Source organism: Quercus suber, unplaced genomic scaffold (assembly GCF_002906115.3).
Source record: "Quercus suber isolate HL8 unplaced genomic scaffold, Cork oak 2.0 scaffold_714, whole genome shotgun sequence".
Lineage (NCBI taxonomy): Eukaryota > Viridiplantae > Streptophyta > Magnoliopsida > Fagales > Fagaceae > Quercus > Quercus suber.
Window position 1 is genome coordinate 175,638 of NW_027070155.1, and position 16,708 is coordinate 192,345.

Consider the following 16,708-nt stretch of genomic DNA (forward strand, 5'->3'; position numbering starts at 1 on the left):
GAGTTGACTGACTGGCATCAACCTCAGATCACTTATGGTCTTATCCTAAACGCGTTGCATTGCATCTTCCTTTGCTCTGAACACCATGCCGACAACACAAACTTGATTGCAGCAATGAGCAAACTAAAATCACCCTTCTCAGTAAAGCCTCTAGGCACAAATCCATCCGTTTTATGAAAACATGGCACCGGTTTCTCCTAGTCTAATTTTTTCACTGTGTTTGATTTTCATACTCATTCCTCAAGCCACTACTCAGCCAAGCTTCATATGCCACACCTGTTCACCTGGCCTGGGTAACTATACCACTAACAGTACCTACGCAGCGAACCTCAACCATGTTTTTTATCCTCCAACACCGCAATTGACAATGGGTTTTACAGTGCCTCTTATGGCCAGGACCCTGACAAAGTCTATGCAGTTGGACTCTGTAGAGGAGATCTTAATCAAGATGTTTTCCGAAGTTGCATTAATGACTCTACACTTGCTTTCATACAACTTTGTCCCAATCAAAAGGAGGCAATAGGTTGGTACGACAATTGCACTTAGCGCTACTCAAACCACTCCATATTTGGAAGCGAGGATGATAATTCTTCTTGCTATAGGTATAACCGAAATAACATGTCGGACGTAGATGGCTATGGCAAAGCGGTCAAGTCCCTGTTAGATAGTATGATAAGTGAAGCTGCATCTGGTATTCGCAAGTTTGCTAACAAGACCTCAGTCGCTCTGGACTTGAGCAAATTGTATGGGTTTGCGCAGTGCACTCCTGACTTGTCCGAGCAACAATGCAATAATTGTTTAGAAATTACTTCTTCACAACTTTCACTGTTTAGTATTGGAAAGGGAGGTGGTAGATTTTACACACCAAGATGCAATTTTAGGTTTGACACCTATCCTTTTTTTTCAACCTTGAGCAGATGCATCCTTACCACCATCACCGATTTTTCCTACAAAAGGTGCGGTAATTCTTTTACAATTTCTTGAGATAGTAAGTTATTACTTTCACCGTAGTTTCACCTGAGCTTATTATTGTCGATTGATAACATGCTTTTATTATAGGCCAAACAAAATGTATCATGGAATTTTTTTATGTAATTGTTTCTTCTCCTTTTTTTAAATTTTTTTTAGGGGGAATTATTTCTTCTCCTCATGGTACATGTTGCCCTTCTTACAAGTATGCCTTGGGAAGGGTATTTATGAGTGGGCTAGTTGACACTGTTCAATTTAATCCAAAGCATCATATATATATATATATGATAAGTTGTAATTTGTGTCACAGATGAATAGTAATTGTTTCCACTCTAGAGTAGAAGACCCTCAATGACTAATAATTGAAATTCAGCCTTTCATTAACAATATACTTTTGGTTTTGGTTTCTTGGAAAATGAGAGAAACACAGCTCGAATTGCCATTATCATTGCTGTTCCCACTGTGGTTGCCATTATATTTGTCATCAGCATTTGCATCTTTTTAAGAGCAAGGAAGCCAATGGATACTTGTGAAAGTAAGTTAAAATTAGTTCAATTGCTGCTAGTTATTTGAAAATTATTCTGTTATAGAAAAAGAAAACATTTCTAAAAATGTTTAATGAAGGAATTCACATTCTTAATAACTGTGGGTAACGGCATTTGGTGTTTTTTGAGGGAAAAAAAAAAAAAGCTTTTCTTTACAAATGATCTCATTCGCCATAAATTTGGCATGTGATCAGTTGCTCATTCTTTCTTAAAAATAGACTTTATGCGGCTATGCATATCTCACCATAAAATGTTTATTATTATTATTTTGAATAATCACCATAAAAAGTTTGCGGTTATACGTATAGACATTAATTGTGTGTACGTTGAGGAAAAGGCAAGGAGCTAAGAATGCACCTGTATCATTTAAATATATAAATATATATATATATATATATAAACTTGTTTCACTCGTGACTGTATCATTTAAATATATAAATATATATATATATATATATATATAAACTTGTTTCACTCGTGAAGCTGTGGACGAAAAAAGTCAATAACAAGTGTAGAATCCTTGCAATTCGAGTTCGGCACCATTAGAGTAGCCACTGACAACTTTTCCGATGCAAATAAGCTTGGTAAAGGTGGATTTGGGGCAGTTTACAAGATAGAAAGTCATTGTAGAATCCTTGCAATTCGAGTTCGGCACCATTAGAGCAGCCACTGACAACTTTTCCGATGCAAATAAGCTTGGTAAAGGTGGATTTAGTTTACAAGGTAGAAAGTCATTCTGGTATAATAAAATAATTTAATCATGTGTTAAATGATGACTTCTAATTTCCTGAAGTTGACTAATTTTTTATATTCAGGGTACACTTTCCAAAGAACAAGAAATAGCTTTGAAAAGACTGTCAAGTAACTCTGGACAAGGAAGTAAAGAATTTAAGAATGAGGTTTTGTTAGTAGCCAAGCTTCCCACCGCAATTTAGTCAGGCTCCTTGGATTTTGCTGCGAAGGAAATGAAAGACTTCTAATCTATGAGTTTGTACCTAGCACAAGCCTTGATCACTACATATATGGTACCATTGCACTTCCATAAATACATTGTTCATTGTAAACAAAATAATTTCTTTTGGTAACAATATATTTTCATGAATGTAGATTCCATGAAGCGTGCAGATTTAAATTGGGAAAGGCGTTATAGAATCATAGGAGGTGTTGCTCGAGGGCTTTTGTATCTACATGAGGATTCTTGACTTCGAATTATTCACTATGACCTCAAAGCTGCCAACATTTTATTAGATGCAGAAATGAACTCTAAAATTTCAGATTTTGGCATGGCAAGGATGTTTGTATTGGATCAAAGTGAAGGTAGCACCAATAGAATTGTGGGAACCTAGTAAGTATCACAACAATCTAGAGCTAAAAGCTACAATTATGCATACCTTGAATAATTGACTTAAATATGTCAATTATAATGGAACTAACACCAAAGGCATTACATCGATGGGAATTAAATCATATGGTCACAACTCATAATCATTAATGGTTTGTTACGTTTCAAATCAAGACTAATTTATGATTGTTCTTTAACCAAACTAATTTTATTAATATTATTATGTAGTGGATATATGGCTCCAGAATATGCAATGTTTGAACATTTTCAGTCAAATCGAATATCTTTAGTTTTGGTGTGTTAATACTGGAAATTGTTAGCGGCCAAAAAAATCACTCGTTTCCGTGATGAAGAGAATATTGAATACCTTCTAAACTATGTGAGTATGAATATCAATTGGTACTGTATTTTGTGAGAAAAGGGGAGGGGGGTGATTTTGCGAAACAGGAAAAACAAAATTTTAATACAATTTTTAGTTTTGACATTGATATATTTCTACAGGCATGGGAAAATTGGAGGGATGGGACAACTTCAAATCTCATAGATCCCACATTAAGGGGCAGTCCGATAGCTGAAATGATGAGATGTATTCACATTAGGTTGCTTTATGTTCAACAAAATGTTGCTGACAGACCAAACATGACTTCACTTCTCATGCTTAATAGCAATTCTGTCGCTCTCCCTGCACCTACACAACTTGCAAGCTTTCTGTAGAGCAATCTTCCACCAGCCAAATCCTTACAACGGGGTATTAATTCTAGTGTAACTAAGTATGAGGTTTCAATTACCGAGTTGTATCCCAGGTAGTGTTCTTTGGATGATGGTTAGAATAAGTGTGTATGTCTAGAAAGTTTTACATGCTGCAATATATTTCATTATATCAATATATCTTGAGAAGTGAGCACCTATTCAATATATATTTGCCAACCAATTTTTTTTTTTTTTTAAATTTTATTGAGAAACTTGTCAACCAAATTGTTAGGACATATGTGTTTCACTTGTTAAAGAACATATGTCATTCTTTTATGTAATTAGCTAATCCTTTGACAAAATGCACTTTACTTATAATTGGGTAGATCTAGGATGTGTTGAAATACTTCAAGAAACTATGTTTCAAGATTAAGTGTGGAAGCTTTCAAGTCTGTCCAAGAAAACAAGTTGAAAGTGCAAGATTACTAAAGCTCGACAGCTAGCTCGACAGATAGTATGTGTCGAGGTTTAGAAAGCTGTTCCAGCCCTAAGCTCAACACCTGCTCGATAGCTTTTATTTGTCGAGGTTTATAAAAACCAGAAATCTGATCTGATTTCTTGGAATCCGTGAATGTGTCTTTGGGCCTTCTTTTCTTCTAACCCTAGACATACAAAAGGATTGTTTTAAGGGCCGTCATATAGGACACAAGTTGCACAAGCATTGAGAAAACTCTGTTGAAGCAAGTTGTGACCATAGACGAAGTTCTTGCCCTAGTTCATCTCTTCTAAAGAAGTTGCTGTGTATGTGCACCTTTGGGTTTTGTGACCAAGGATCTTCTTGATCTTCATCGTGTAGGATAAACTGAAGAATTTTGCAGCCAACCTCTCTTTCAGTTGGTGTTGAAGTTGCGTACTGGAATCCATGCATTGGTTAGTGACATACTTGGGAGTCGTGCATCAAAAGGGGAAACTGTCACTACAGAACAAGTCCAATTGGGTATTGGTGTAAGGGTTCAACTATAGGTTGGTAAGGTACTTGGGATTCCTTTACTTGTAACCGCTTGTTGTGATAATAGTGGAGTTTCGGGAGTGGTGACCTGAAAATCACCCGGTGGGGTTTTTGCCGTCAGGTTTTTCCCCATTAGTAAACAAATCATCGCGTCATTTAATTTCCGCAGTATATTTAGTTATTTGGTGATTTGTTTGTGCTACCACGCGTTTGCATGTTAATTAACTTAATTAATATACTTGATTAATTTAATTGGTCAATTAATCACAAAGGGTCAATTCATTTTTGACCTATCAATTGGTATCAGAGCTCAATTGGAGAGGAATTCAAGTGCAAAACTTGATGAGATGCTCAGCATTCAGAAATCTGCTTTGGATTGAACAAGTTTAGGGTATGGCCTTTCTTCCTCTCATATTCCTTCTACTAGTGCTACTGTTTTTGTTTCTCCTGCTAATAATACTGAAATTGAGAACACTGATGATAAAACTGAACTAGCTAGTGAGAACTTAGACAAGGATAAATCTATCTTAGGAGCACCCCCTAAGCAGGATAAGAAAGATGTTAAAAACCCTAAAGCTAAGAAGGCTAACTCTCAAAAGCCTAAACAGAAGAAGCAGCATCTTTGTCATCATTGTGGAACTGCTGGTCATACACGACCAAATTACTATAAGTGGTTAGTCACTTAACAGAGCAACAATATGATAGTATCTGGAAGCCAAAATCAGCTTCAATCCTTTTTTACTTCTCTTGGAGATCTTTTGAAAGCCCTCATGTTCCTTTTGAACTTGAACGGTTTCAATTCTTCCCCCTCACCACCGATAAATTGGCTAATTAATCAATTAATATATCACAAAGGGTCAATATATTCTTGGCCTATCACTTTTAGCATCCACGTCCCTAATATTAGCAAGTGGCTCAGCCTCTACGCATTTGGTAAAATAATTTCTGTGAGAAGCCACCTTCTGTTCCCTATAGCCCGAGGAAATGGTCCCATTATGTCTAAATCCCACTGAGCGAATGACCAAGGGTTGGAAAGTGGATTTAGGACTCCTCCCAGTTGGTGAATATTTGGGGCATATCTTTGACACTGACCACACTTCCTCACATTGTCCTTAGAAGCTTTTTGCATGCTCGGCCACTAATATCCTTAGGTGAGGGCTCTATGGGCTAAGGATCTCCCTTTAGTATGACTTCCACATATCCTTTCATGTAATTCTTCCAACAAGGACTCTACTACCTTAGGGTGCACACAACAAATATGGCCCTAAATAAGAATGCTTGTATAACTTCTGTTCTTCGGATAGCCAATAACGAGGAGCATTCCTACGCACTTTCTCTGCCTCCCCTTTTTCCTCGAGTAGTATTCCTTGCTTCAAAAAAGTTTCTACGAGGTCCATCCAGCTCGGCCCCATTTGAATACTATGCACCTTAACCAAGGGCTTCCCTGTGAGACTTGAACTTGCCATATCTTCAACAATAACAACCCGAGGAAGACTTGACCCCAAAGAAGTTGCCAACATCGCCAAAGAGTTTGTATGGGAATTCTGTCCTCTAGGAATTTACTTTAGAACAATGCTCCTAAACTAGGCCTGAGCATGCTTTACTTTAGCAAGATATCCTTGCATCCTTTCATCTCGGGCCTCAAACTCCTCGTTGACCTGGCCTACCACCAGTTAAGAGTCAGAATACAACTCAACCACCTCCCCTCTTAACTGACTGAACATGGCCATTCCAACTAGTAGAGCTTCGTACTCAGCCTTTTTGTTGGTGGCCAAGAAACCCAACCGCAATGATTTCTCCATTACCAGCTTTTTAGGAGTGATCAACACAATCCCTATTCTTGCTCCTTTTCGGTTAGCTGCACCATTAGTGTAAACTTCCCAAGGGGGAATGACCAGGGCTGAGGTGGCCATAACACCCAATGCTTTCTCTTCCTCACTTATTGTACCCTCAGTGAATTCTGCCATAAAGTATGCTAGGACCTGCCCTTTGATGGCAGTTCGAGGCATGTACTTGACATCATAGGCACCCAGCATGGTTCCCCACTTAGCAATTCTGCTTGTATAATCTAACTTTTGCAAAAGAGCTTGCAAAGGGATTTGGGTGAGCACCACCACAGTGTGAGCTTGAAAATAATGAGGAAGCTTCCTAGTGGCATGCACAATGGCCAATACTGCCTTATCTAGGGGTAAATAATGTGTCTTAGCCTTCTGCAAGGACTTACTGACATAGTAGACAGGCCTTTGGACCCCATCCTCATTTCTGACCAAGACCAAACTAACAACATAATTTGTAACTGCCAAGTATGCATACAACACTTCTTCCTTCTCAGGCCTGGAAAGGATTTGAGGGCTTGACAAATACTACTTGAGCTCCTTAAAAGCTGCTACACATTCCTCGGTCCAACGAAAGTCCTTCCATTTGTGAAGAAGCTGGAAAAATGGACGGCATCTGTCTGCAGATCAAGAAATGAACCTATTCAAAGTCGTTGCCATCCCAGTCAATTTCTGCACTTCTTTGGGATTTTGAGAAGGGTGCAAGCTGTTAATAGCCTTAATCTGATCAGGATTGACCTCAATCTCTCGGTGCGTTATCATGTAGCCTAGAAACTTTCCTGAACCAACCCCAAAAGAACACTTAGATGCATTCAGGTGTAGCTTATGCTTTCTCAATACCGAGAATACTTCCCCTAAATCCGCCAAATGCTCATCTACCTGCCTGCTTTTTATTACCATATCATCAATGTAGGCCTCCATACTTCTCCTAATTTGTGACTCAAGCATCCGCGTCACTGTCCTCTGATATGTGGACCCTGCATTCTTAAGGCCAAAAGGCATTACCCGATAATGGTAGTTCCCATTAGGAGCACGAAAAGTTGTCTTCTCCTGATCAGATAACGATAAATGTATTTAATGGTACCCTTAGAAGGCATCCAAAAAACTCGTCCAAGGATGTCTGACCGTTACATCCACCAAATAATCAATCCTAGGAATGGGGAAAGGGTCCTTCGGGCAAACCTTAGTCAAATCAGTGAAATCCACACACAGACGCCACTTTCCATTTTTCATTTTTACTAACACAGTATTAGCTAACTACTCAGAGTAGAAGATCTCCTTAATTGCTCCAGCTTGTTTCAACTTGTTTACTTCTACCTTTACTGCCTTGGCATGCTCTTTGGATAAGTGCCGAGGAGGTTGTTTATATGGTGTAGCCTCAGGATTCACATTCAATTGATGACATGTAAACCCAAGATCAATCCTTGGTACATCATAAGTGCTCTAAGCAAACACATTAATGTTAACTTTCAAAAACTTCACCAGCTCAGCCTTTTCTAATGGTGGCAACTAGGACCCAACCTAAAAATGCCTCTCCTCATCCTGCCCTATTACCACTCTCTCTAGTTCCTCGGATGACTCCTTACCTACCTCGGCCTTTTGCCCTACTACGGGGCCCTTTAGTTGCTATGGAACAGGCTCCTTTGCCACTACAATAGGATTAGCAGATAGCTGTGTAATTGCTGATACCAAACATTGCCTAGCCATTGCCTGGCTACCAACCAGCTCCCCCATTCTTCCATGGGTGGGATACTTAACCTTCAAATGTAAGGTTGAAGAGACTGCACCCACTGCACCCATAGCATGAAGCCAGGGTCTAGCTAGGATAGCTGTATAGGGGGAAAAGGCTTCTACAACAATGAAGTTGACCTGCACCTTCTCAGCCCTAACTTGTATAGGTAACCTTATCATTCCTCGGGGAATCACCATCGTCCCATCAAAACCCACCAAGGGTGAATCATACCTTTCCAAGTCTTCGGGTCTTAAATTTAACCCCTTATACAAATTAGGGTATATGATCTCTGCTCCACTTCCTTGATCAACCAGTATCCTCTTTACATCATACTCATCAATCCTAATGGTAACCACTAAAGAATCATCATGTGGCTAAAATGTTCCCTCCTTATCTTCTTCAAAGAAACCCAATGTAGGGATGACCATCACTCTAACTCTTTTAGGAGCCTGATCTCTGGCCACTAAGTCAGGGCCCCCAACTACGGACATGACCCTGGAACTCACCCCAACATCACTCCAGATTGGCAAAGATCATGTTAATAGTGCCCAACGCTGGCCGAGGAACACCATCCCTATGAAACTCAGCTCTCGAGTGCCCAAACAGCTCCGTAGGCTGATGCAATAACTGATTGAGATTCCTTGCCTTCACCAATTGGTTCAAGTGATCACGCAAGGTCCTGCAGTCCTCCGTAGTATGTCCTTTATCCTGATGGTAATGGCAATAGAGGCTTTGGTTTCTCTTGGATAAGTCCCTACCCATCTTATTGGGCCACTTGAAATAGGGCTCGTTCATTTTTTTTCCAATATCTGATACACCGAACATCGAATTGACCAGCTGAGCCCCCGTGAATGATGTTTGATTAGAGAAATCCCTTATGGGGCGATTACCCTGATATCCTCCTCCCCGAGGATCCCTCTTTTCTGGGAACATCTTAACCTTGCCTTTTCCCTATAATTGATCCTCCTTCACCTACTTATACTTATCTATGTGATCCATAAGCTGGCGCATATTCAAAGCAAACTTCATTGTTAATGATTGTGAGCGACCATGACCCCAACCCGCCAATTTTTTCTTAAACTGGGCCTAACCTGTGTGAATGGGTGGGATCGTGATGCTCAAAATATCGAATTCACTATAAAATGTACTCCCCCCTAGATAGAGGGTTTTATATGGAGTTGCCACTTATTTACTTTAAATGGAAAAATAAGAAAACCTTCAGTATGAAAAATAATTCTGTTGTATTAATGTATATGACAATTCACATCAATTTGTAACAAAAATTTACAATGCTATTTTGTCCTAGATACAATCTAAGAAAAATAAATTACATTACTTTATTTCCTAGTTACATTCTAAAGAACGTAAAATTGCATATACAAGAGCATAGTCTAGAAACCTTGATCTTGGTTCGGAGGCTAATTTACGAGATGGGAAGGGATTAAGCACCCATCTAACCCAGTAAAACTGGTCTCCTAGGTTAAGGTGGCCAATATCATGTCATGTCAAACAAATACAAACAATATGTCATATAAACATGTTAACTTGCAAGAATTGTAAACAAATATGTGTTAGGGGAATTTGACATAAAGAGGAACAAAAAGTGAAATTTGTTAGACAACAATTTTAATGTAAAGAAAGCATGATGGTAATGGCATGTTCATCCAAGAAATCAATGTAAACAAAGAATTCCTAGCCTAGACATGTTCATCTAAGCATGTGAAGAAAAAACAAAGTTGTCATGTTATTTGTCATCAACATAATTGCAGAAGAACAAAATAAAATAAAATAAAATAAAACATTTAAGCGTATTTGATCATCCAAGCAATTATGAAAAAAAATAAAGGAAAAATCCCTTAGACATGTTCATCTAGAGAGAATCAAAATACTTAGACATGTTCGTTCAAACATTTTAAAAAAGTAAAACAACTACGTAAACATGTTCATCTAAGCATGTAAAAGGAATATCAATGAGACATATAGGCATGTTCATCCAAGCATATCATGAAAGAAACAAATAATGACTTGTTAGGCATTTATTCAAGCATGTGTAGAAAGTTAAGAACATAATTAACTACTTACCATCATAGAACATAAATTAAAAGGGGGGAAGTGATCACTTAAAGGGCTAGGGAGAAAGCAAGGAAGTACTAAACTACAACCAAAGTAAGAACAATGGTTGCACAACAACTTTTCTTTTCTGCTTTCTCACTAGCTCTCTAGCGATAATTCGGGGTCCAGAAAATGGAAGAGGTCTTCTCTATTTATAGGGGAAGGGATGGCTTAGCTTTAAAGCTAAGTTATTAGCTTTCTTCTGAAGCTAAGGGAGGAGATAACTTGTTTAAATGAGCTGGAACGGATTTGGTGTTGATCCCCATTTGAATTTTGAAAGGAAGTTGAATATGATACTGCATCTGCTTCGTATTTAGCTCTAACTTTCTATTCAAAATTCCAATTGATTCAAGATTGGTGTTTTTTGAAAGAAAATTCAATTATCTATAACTTTTTCAGAAATAGAGAAAACCAAATTCCAACGTTTTTCAGGCCAAAAATGTGTTTCAAATTCCAACGTTTTGAGCATTTTTGAAACTTTTCACAGGATGTATCTATTTCTCTATCCAATTTATTTTTCAAAAAACTTTCTTCTGAAGCTAAGGGAAGGGATAAGCCTATTAGACAAGCTTGAACAGATTTGATGTTGATCCCCATTTGAAATTTTGAAAGAAAATTGAAAGTGATGCAGAATTTGTGTTATCTTCTGCACCTGTTTCGTATTTTGGCCATAATTTTCTGCTCAAAATTCCAATTGATTCAGATTGATGTTTTTTGAAAGGAAATTCTCTACAACTTTTATAGAAATAGAGAAAACCAAATTTCAACGTTTTTCAGGCCAAAAATGAGATTCAAGTTGCTGTTAAATTGTTAGAGCATCAAGATTTGTTTTGTATTACAAATCTGAAGATCTATCGGTTGGTTAAATGCAAGCTGTAAAATGGGGTGTCTACAATGACTTCCTCAGTTCGTGCTCGGCAGGAAGCTCAACCTTTAAAGTTCTTACTGCCACATCCTTAAAGTTCCCATCTATCTCATTATATGTTTCCCAATATCGATCCAAGTCTTGAGGGTCTCTCCTTCCTTCGTCGCCATAGACAGCAAAGAATCTACTAGCTTGGGTACTCTACTACACGTTATGAATCTATCCCTGAATGCCCTTATTAGCTCCTTAAAAGACCCTATTGACCCCTTCTCCAAGGCATCAAACCAGCGCATTGCTACCGACCTAAGGCTAGAAGGGAAAACTTTGTACATAAAAGCTTCGTTGCCAGAATGAACTGCCATCTTCTGATTAAAGTGGCTGATGTGCTCCACGGGATCAGTCCTCCCATTGTTAATGGTAAACGTTGGCTAAGAAAACCGGTGGGGGATCCTGACCTTGTGAATTCTCCTTACAAAAGGTGACTTAGAAATTTGATGTAGGGCTTTATTCATCGCATCATTCCCCATCCTATAGTGGGAAGACCCCTTCTCACGCTTGTTACTACTTTTCTCCAACTTGTCTTGGTGTGAAGAAGCCAAATAAGACTCACTAGAGGGAGTCCTACACCTAGGACGATATGAGTGATCCGTGCTTTCCCCTGAACCATCACTTGATGGGGGAGATGGATTCCTTCGATCACACTCCCTGTGCCTTAACTATCTGCGTAATCGATCTATCTCCAACCGCAACTTACGTGTCTCCTGATAATGTGAAACGTGACTCCTAGTCCTTGAGTGACTTCACTCAGTACAATTGGTGTGGTAAGACTCCACCATAACGCTTGAGGTACGTTGCTTATCTTTCCTTTGCTCCATGTTAACAAGTTGGTTCTCCCTTTGTGAACCAATCGACTCTTCCCTATCTTGGCCTACATTAGCCATAACTACTTAGGACAAATCCATAGTATCTTGATGTTTCCCACAGACGGCGCCAATTGTAAGGACTGCAAAATCAGACAGCTCAAACCTATTTAGAACAGTGGAGTTATACAATTCAACTTTGGCTCAAATCAATAAATTTGAGGAAGGTGGTAGAAGGAGTTTGCTTAGTTGTGAGTTACACTGTTCAAGTCACTTCCTTATCAATGCAGTTGATAAAGCTGTTGCCCACCATTTAATGCAGAGGCAACAGGCTACTTCTTGCTAGAAGCTTCCCTTACATCTCATGATTCTCTCTCCTCAGACAATCCTTCCCACCCGAAGCTTCTAAGAACCTTTTGTCTTCTTCTCCTCCTCTCCTCGGGTAGCTCCCCTCCTCAAACATGTGATGCCCCAATATCAACACTACAGTTCAACAATCCCATCCTCAGTCCTCAGGCACCCACAGACTGTTTTACAATTTTTTTTACAAACTGCTAATATGATGAGTGATTATTGGTAAATGAAAAAATGATATTAATGGTGGGCCTAGATCAACGTTTTATAAAAATGTTGTAAAATAATTTGTGTCAGTAGCATTGCTCTAAAGAAATTTATTAAGAGTACTCATAACTAAACAAATGCCTTAGGTTTAAATCCTTTTTATGTAAAAGAAGGAAATTTATCTCAAGCAAGTCAACTTAGAAAATTTACATTATCACTGTTCACTACCCATTTATATTGTGAATTTATCTTAAGCGAACTCCAAACAAATTTATTTAATAAGGTGGTCCGACATATAAACACATTTGGAAACAGAATTTAGCAAAATAAATTGAAAGAGAGAAGGGGATGATAAATATTTGCATACTTTTTCGCAAAATTGCTGATACATCTATCATCATGGAATTCACCAGCTCTTGACATGCCCCTTAAGGCATTATATAAATTTAAATTTCTCAACTTTTAGGAATGATTTCATATTGGTTCTTACAAAAGTTTGTGTAATTAATTTAGTCATTACTCTTTTCAAACACGTTCCAATGTAGTCCTTATCATCATTTTGCTCACGGAAAATGTTGATGTGGCTTAAAATATTACTTGTGTGACTCAATCATAATACTATGTGTGGGTTTGAATACCATGTTTCCAAACCCACGTTTGCGTTTTATTTATTTATTTATTTATTTTTTTTTTCAAGGTGTGATCAACAGTAACATAATATGTGAGCACTGTGCAGGGGACAAGGCACTGTTTACGCACTGTTCACGGGTCCCACGGCACTATTTACACATTTAAAAACTATTTTGCTACAGTGTTTTCAGTTTTCAGTTTCGGCAAAAATAAGTTGTATCCAAGCGAACCCTATATATATATATATATATTGGTTTTTTGAGATAATATAAACACAAGACATAAGAGATGGCCGAATGGGGAAGGAGAGAGTGAGAAGACAAGATTTACAATACTATTACTAACACAAAGGCCACTCCTTCCTTCCCCATCCCCTATGTCTTTTGTTTATATTATCTCACAAAAAGAAAAAAAAGAAAAAGATAATTGGTCTAAAATACCACATCGGTCAGTTAGTAGGTAAGTTTTCGATTTATAAGTTTCGCTAGTGCTTACAAAAACACTTCCTTATATTATTAATAATAAAAAGAAAGATAAAAAAAAAAAAAAATGTAGAATCCTTGCAATTCGAGTTCGGCACCATTAGAGCAGCCACTGACAACTTTTCCGATGCAAATAAGCTTGGTAAAGGTGGATTTAGTTTACAAGGTAGAAAGTCATTCTGGTATAATAAAATAATTTAATCATGTGTTAAATGATGACTTCTAATTTCCTGAAGTTGACTAATTTTTTATATTCAGGGTACACTTTCCAAAGAACAAGAAATAGCTTTGAAAAGACTGTCAAGTAACTCTGGACAAGGAAGTAAAGAATTTAAGAATGAGGTTTTGTTAGTAGCCAAGCTTCCCACCGCAATTTAGTCAGGCTCCTTGGATTTTGCTTGGAAGGAAATGAAAGACTTCTAATCTATGAGTTTGTACCTAGCACAAGCCTTGATCACTACATATGTGGTACCATTGCACTTCCATAAATACATTGTTCATTGTAAACAAAATAATTTCTTTTGGTAACAATATATTTTCATGAATGTAGATTCCATGAAGCGTGCAGATTTAAGTTGGGAAAGGCGTTATAGAATCATAGGAGGTGTTGCTCGAGGGCTTTTGTATCTACATGAGGATTCTTGACTTCGAATTATTCACTATGACCTCAAAGCTGCCAACATTTTATTAGATGCAGAAATGAACTTTAAAATGTCAGATTTTGGCATGGCAAGGATGTTTGTATTGGATCAAAGTGAAGGTAGCACCAATAGAATTGTGGGAACCTAGTAAGTATCACAACAATCTAGACCTAAAAGCTACAATTATGCATACCTTGAATAATTGACTTAAATATGTCAATTATAATGGAACTAACACCAAAGGCATTACATCGATGGGAATTAAATCATATGGTCACAACTCATAATCATTAATGGTTTGTTACATTTCAAATCAAGACTAATTTATGATTGTTCTTTAACCAAACTAATTTTATTAATATTATTATGTAGTGGATATATGGCTCCAGAATATGCAATGTTTGAACATTTTCAGTCAAATCGAATATCTTTAGTTTTGGTGTGTTAATACTGGAAATTGTTAGCGGCCAAAAAATCACTCGTTTCCGTGATGAAGAGAATATTGAATACCTTCTAAGCTATGTGAGTATGAATATCAATTGGTACTGTATTTTGTGAGAAAAGGGGAGGGGGGTGATTTTGCGAAACAGGAAAAACAAAATTTTAATACAATTTTTAGTTTTGACATTGATATATTTCTACAGGCATGGGAAAATTGGAGGGATGGGACAACTTCAAATCTCATAGATCCCACATTAAGGGGCAGTCCGATAGTTGAAATGATGAGATGTATTCACATTGGGCTGCTTTATGTTCAACAAAATGTTGCTGACAGACCAAACATGACTTCACTTCTCATGCTTAATAGCAATTCTGTCGCTCTCCCTGCACCTACACAACTTGCAAGCTTTCTGTAGAGCAATCTTCCACCAGCCAAATCCTTACAATGGGGTATTAATTCCAGTGTAACTAAGTATGAGGTTTCAATTACCGAGTTGTATCCCAGGTAGTGTTCTTTGGATGATGGTTAGAATAAGTGTGTATGTCTAGAAAGTTTTACATGCTGCAATATATTTCATTGTATCAATATATCTTGAGAAGTGAGCACCTATTCAATATATATTTGCCAACCAATTTTTTTTTTTTTTTTTTTTTAAATTTTATTGAGAAACTTGTCAACCAAATTGTTAGGACATATGTGTTTCACTTGTTAAAGAACATATGTCACTCTTTTATGTAATTAGCTAATCTTTTGACAAAACGCATTTTACTTATAATTGGGTAGATTTAGGATGTGTTGAAATACTTCAAGAAAATATGTTTCAAGATCAAGTGTGGAAGCTTTCAAGTCTGTCCAAGAAAACAAGTTGAAAGTGCAAGATTACTAAAGCTCGACAGCTAGCTCGATGATAGTATGTGTCGAGGTTTAGAAAGCTGTTCCAGCCCTAAGCTCAACACCTGCTCGATAGCTTTTATTTGTCGAGGTTTATAAAAATCAGAAATCTGATATGATTTCTTGGAATCCGTGAATGTGTCTTTGGGCCTTCTTTTCTTCTAACCCTAGACATACAAAAGGATTGTTTTAAGGGCCGTCAAATAGGACACAAGTTGCACAAGCATTGAGAAAACTCTGTTGAAGCAAATTGTGACCATAGACGAAGTTTTTGCCCTAGTTCATCTCTTCTAAAGAAGTTGCTGTGTATGTGCACCTTTGGGTTTTGTGACCAAGGATCTTCTTGATCTTCATCGTGTAGGATGAACTGAAGAACTTTGCAGCCAACCTCTCTTTCAGTTGGTGTTGAAGTTGCGTACTGGAATCCATGTATTGGTTAGTGACATACTTGGGAGTCGTGCATCAAAAGGAAAAACTGTCACTACAGAACAAGTCCAATTGGGTATTGGTGTAAGGGTTCAACTATAGGTTGGTAAGGTACTTGGGATTCCTTTACTTGTAACCGCTTGTTGTGATAATAGTGGAGTTTTAGGAGTGGTGACCTGAAAATCACCCGGTGGGGTTTTTGCCGTCAGGTTTTTCCCCATTCGTAAACAAATCATCGTGTCATTTAATTTCCGCAGTATATTTAGTTATTTGGTGATTTGTTTGTGCTACCATGCGTTTGCATGTTAATTAACTTAATTAATATACTTGGTTAATTTAATTGGTCAATTAATCACAAAGGGTCAATTCGTTTTTGGCCTATCAAGTGGTATCAGAGCTCAATTGGAGAGGACTTCAAGTGGAAAACTTGATGAGATGCTCAGCATTCAGAAATCTGCTTTGGATTGAACAAGTTTAGGGTATGGTCTTTCTTCCTCTCATATTCCTTCTACTAGTGCTACTGTTTTTGTTTCTCCTGCTAATAATACTGAAATTAAGAACACTGATGATAAAACTGAACTAGCTAGTGAGAACTTAGACAAGGATAAATCTATCTTAGGAGCACCCCCTAAGCAGGATAAGAAAGATGTTAAAAACCCTAAAGCTAAGAAGGCTA

The 16,708-nt window shown here is 37.7% G+C and overlaps 1 pseudogene; it reads left to right on the forward strand.

Moving 5' to 3' along the window:
- Window positions 1-618: 618 nt before the first annotated feature.
- Window positions 619-15,159, forward strand: LOC136064596 (cysteine-rich receptor-like protein kinase 10; annotated as a pseudogene).
- Window positions 15,160-16,708: the final 1,549 nt, after the last annotated feature.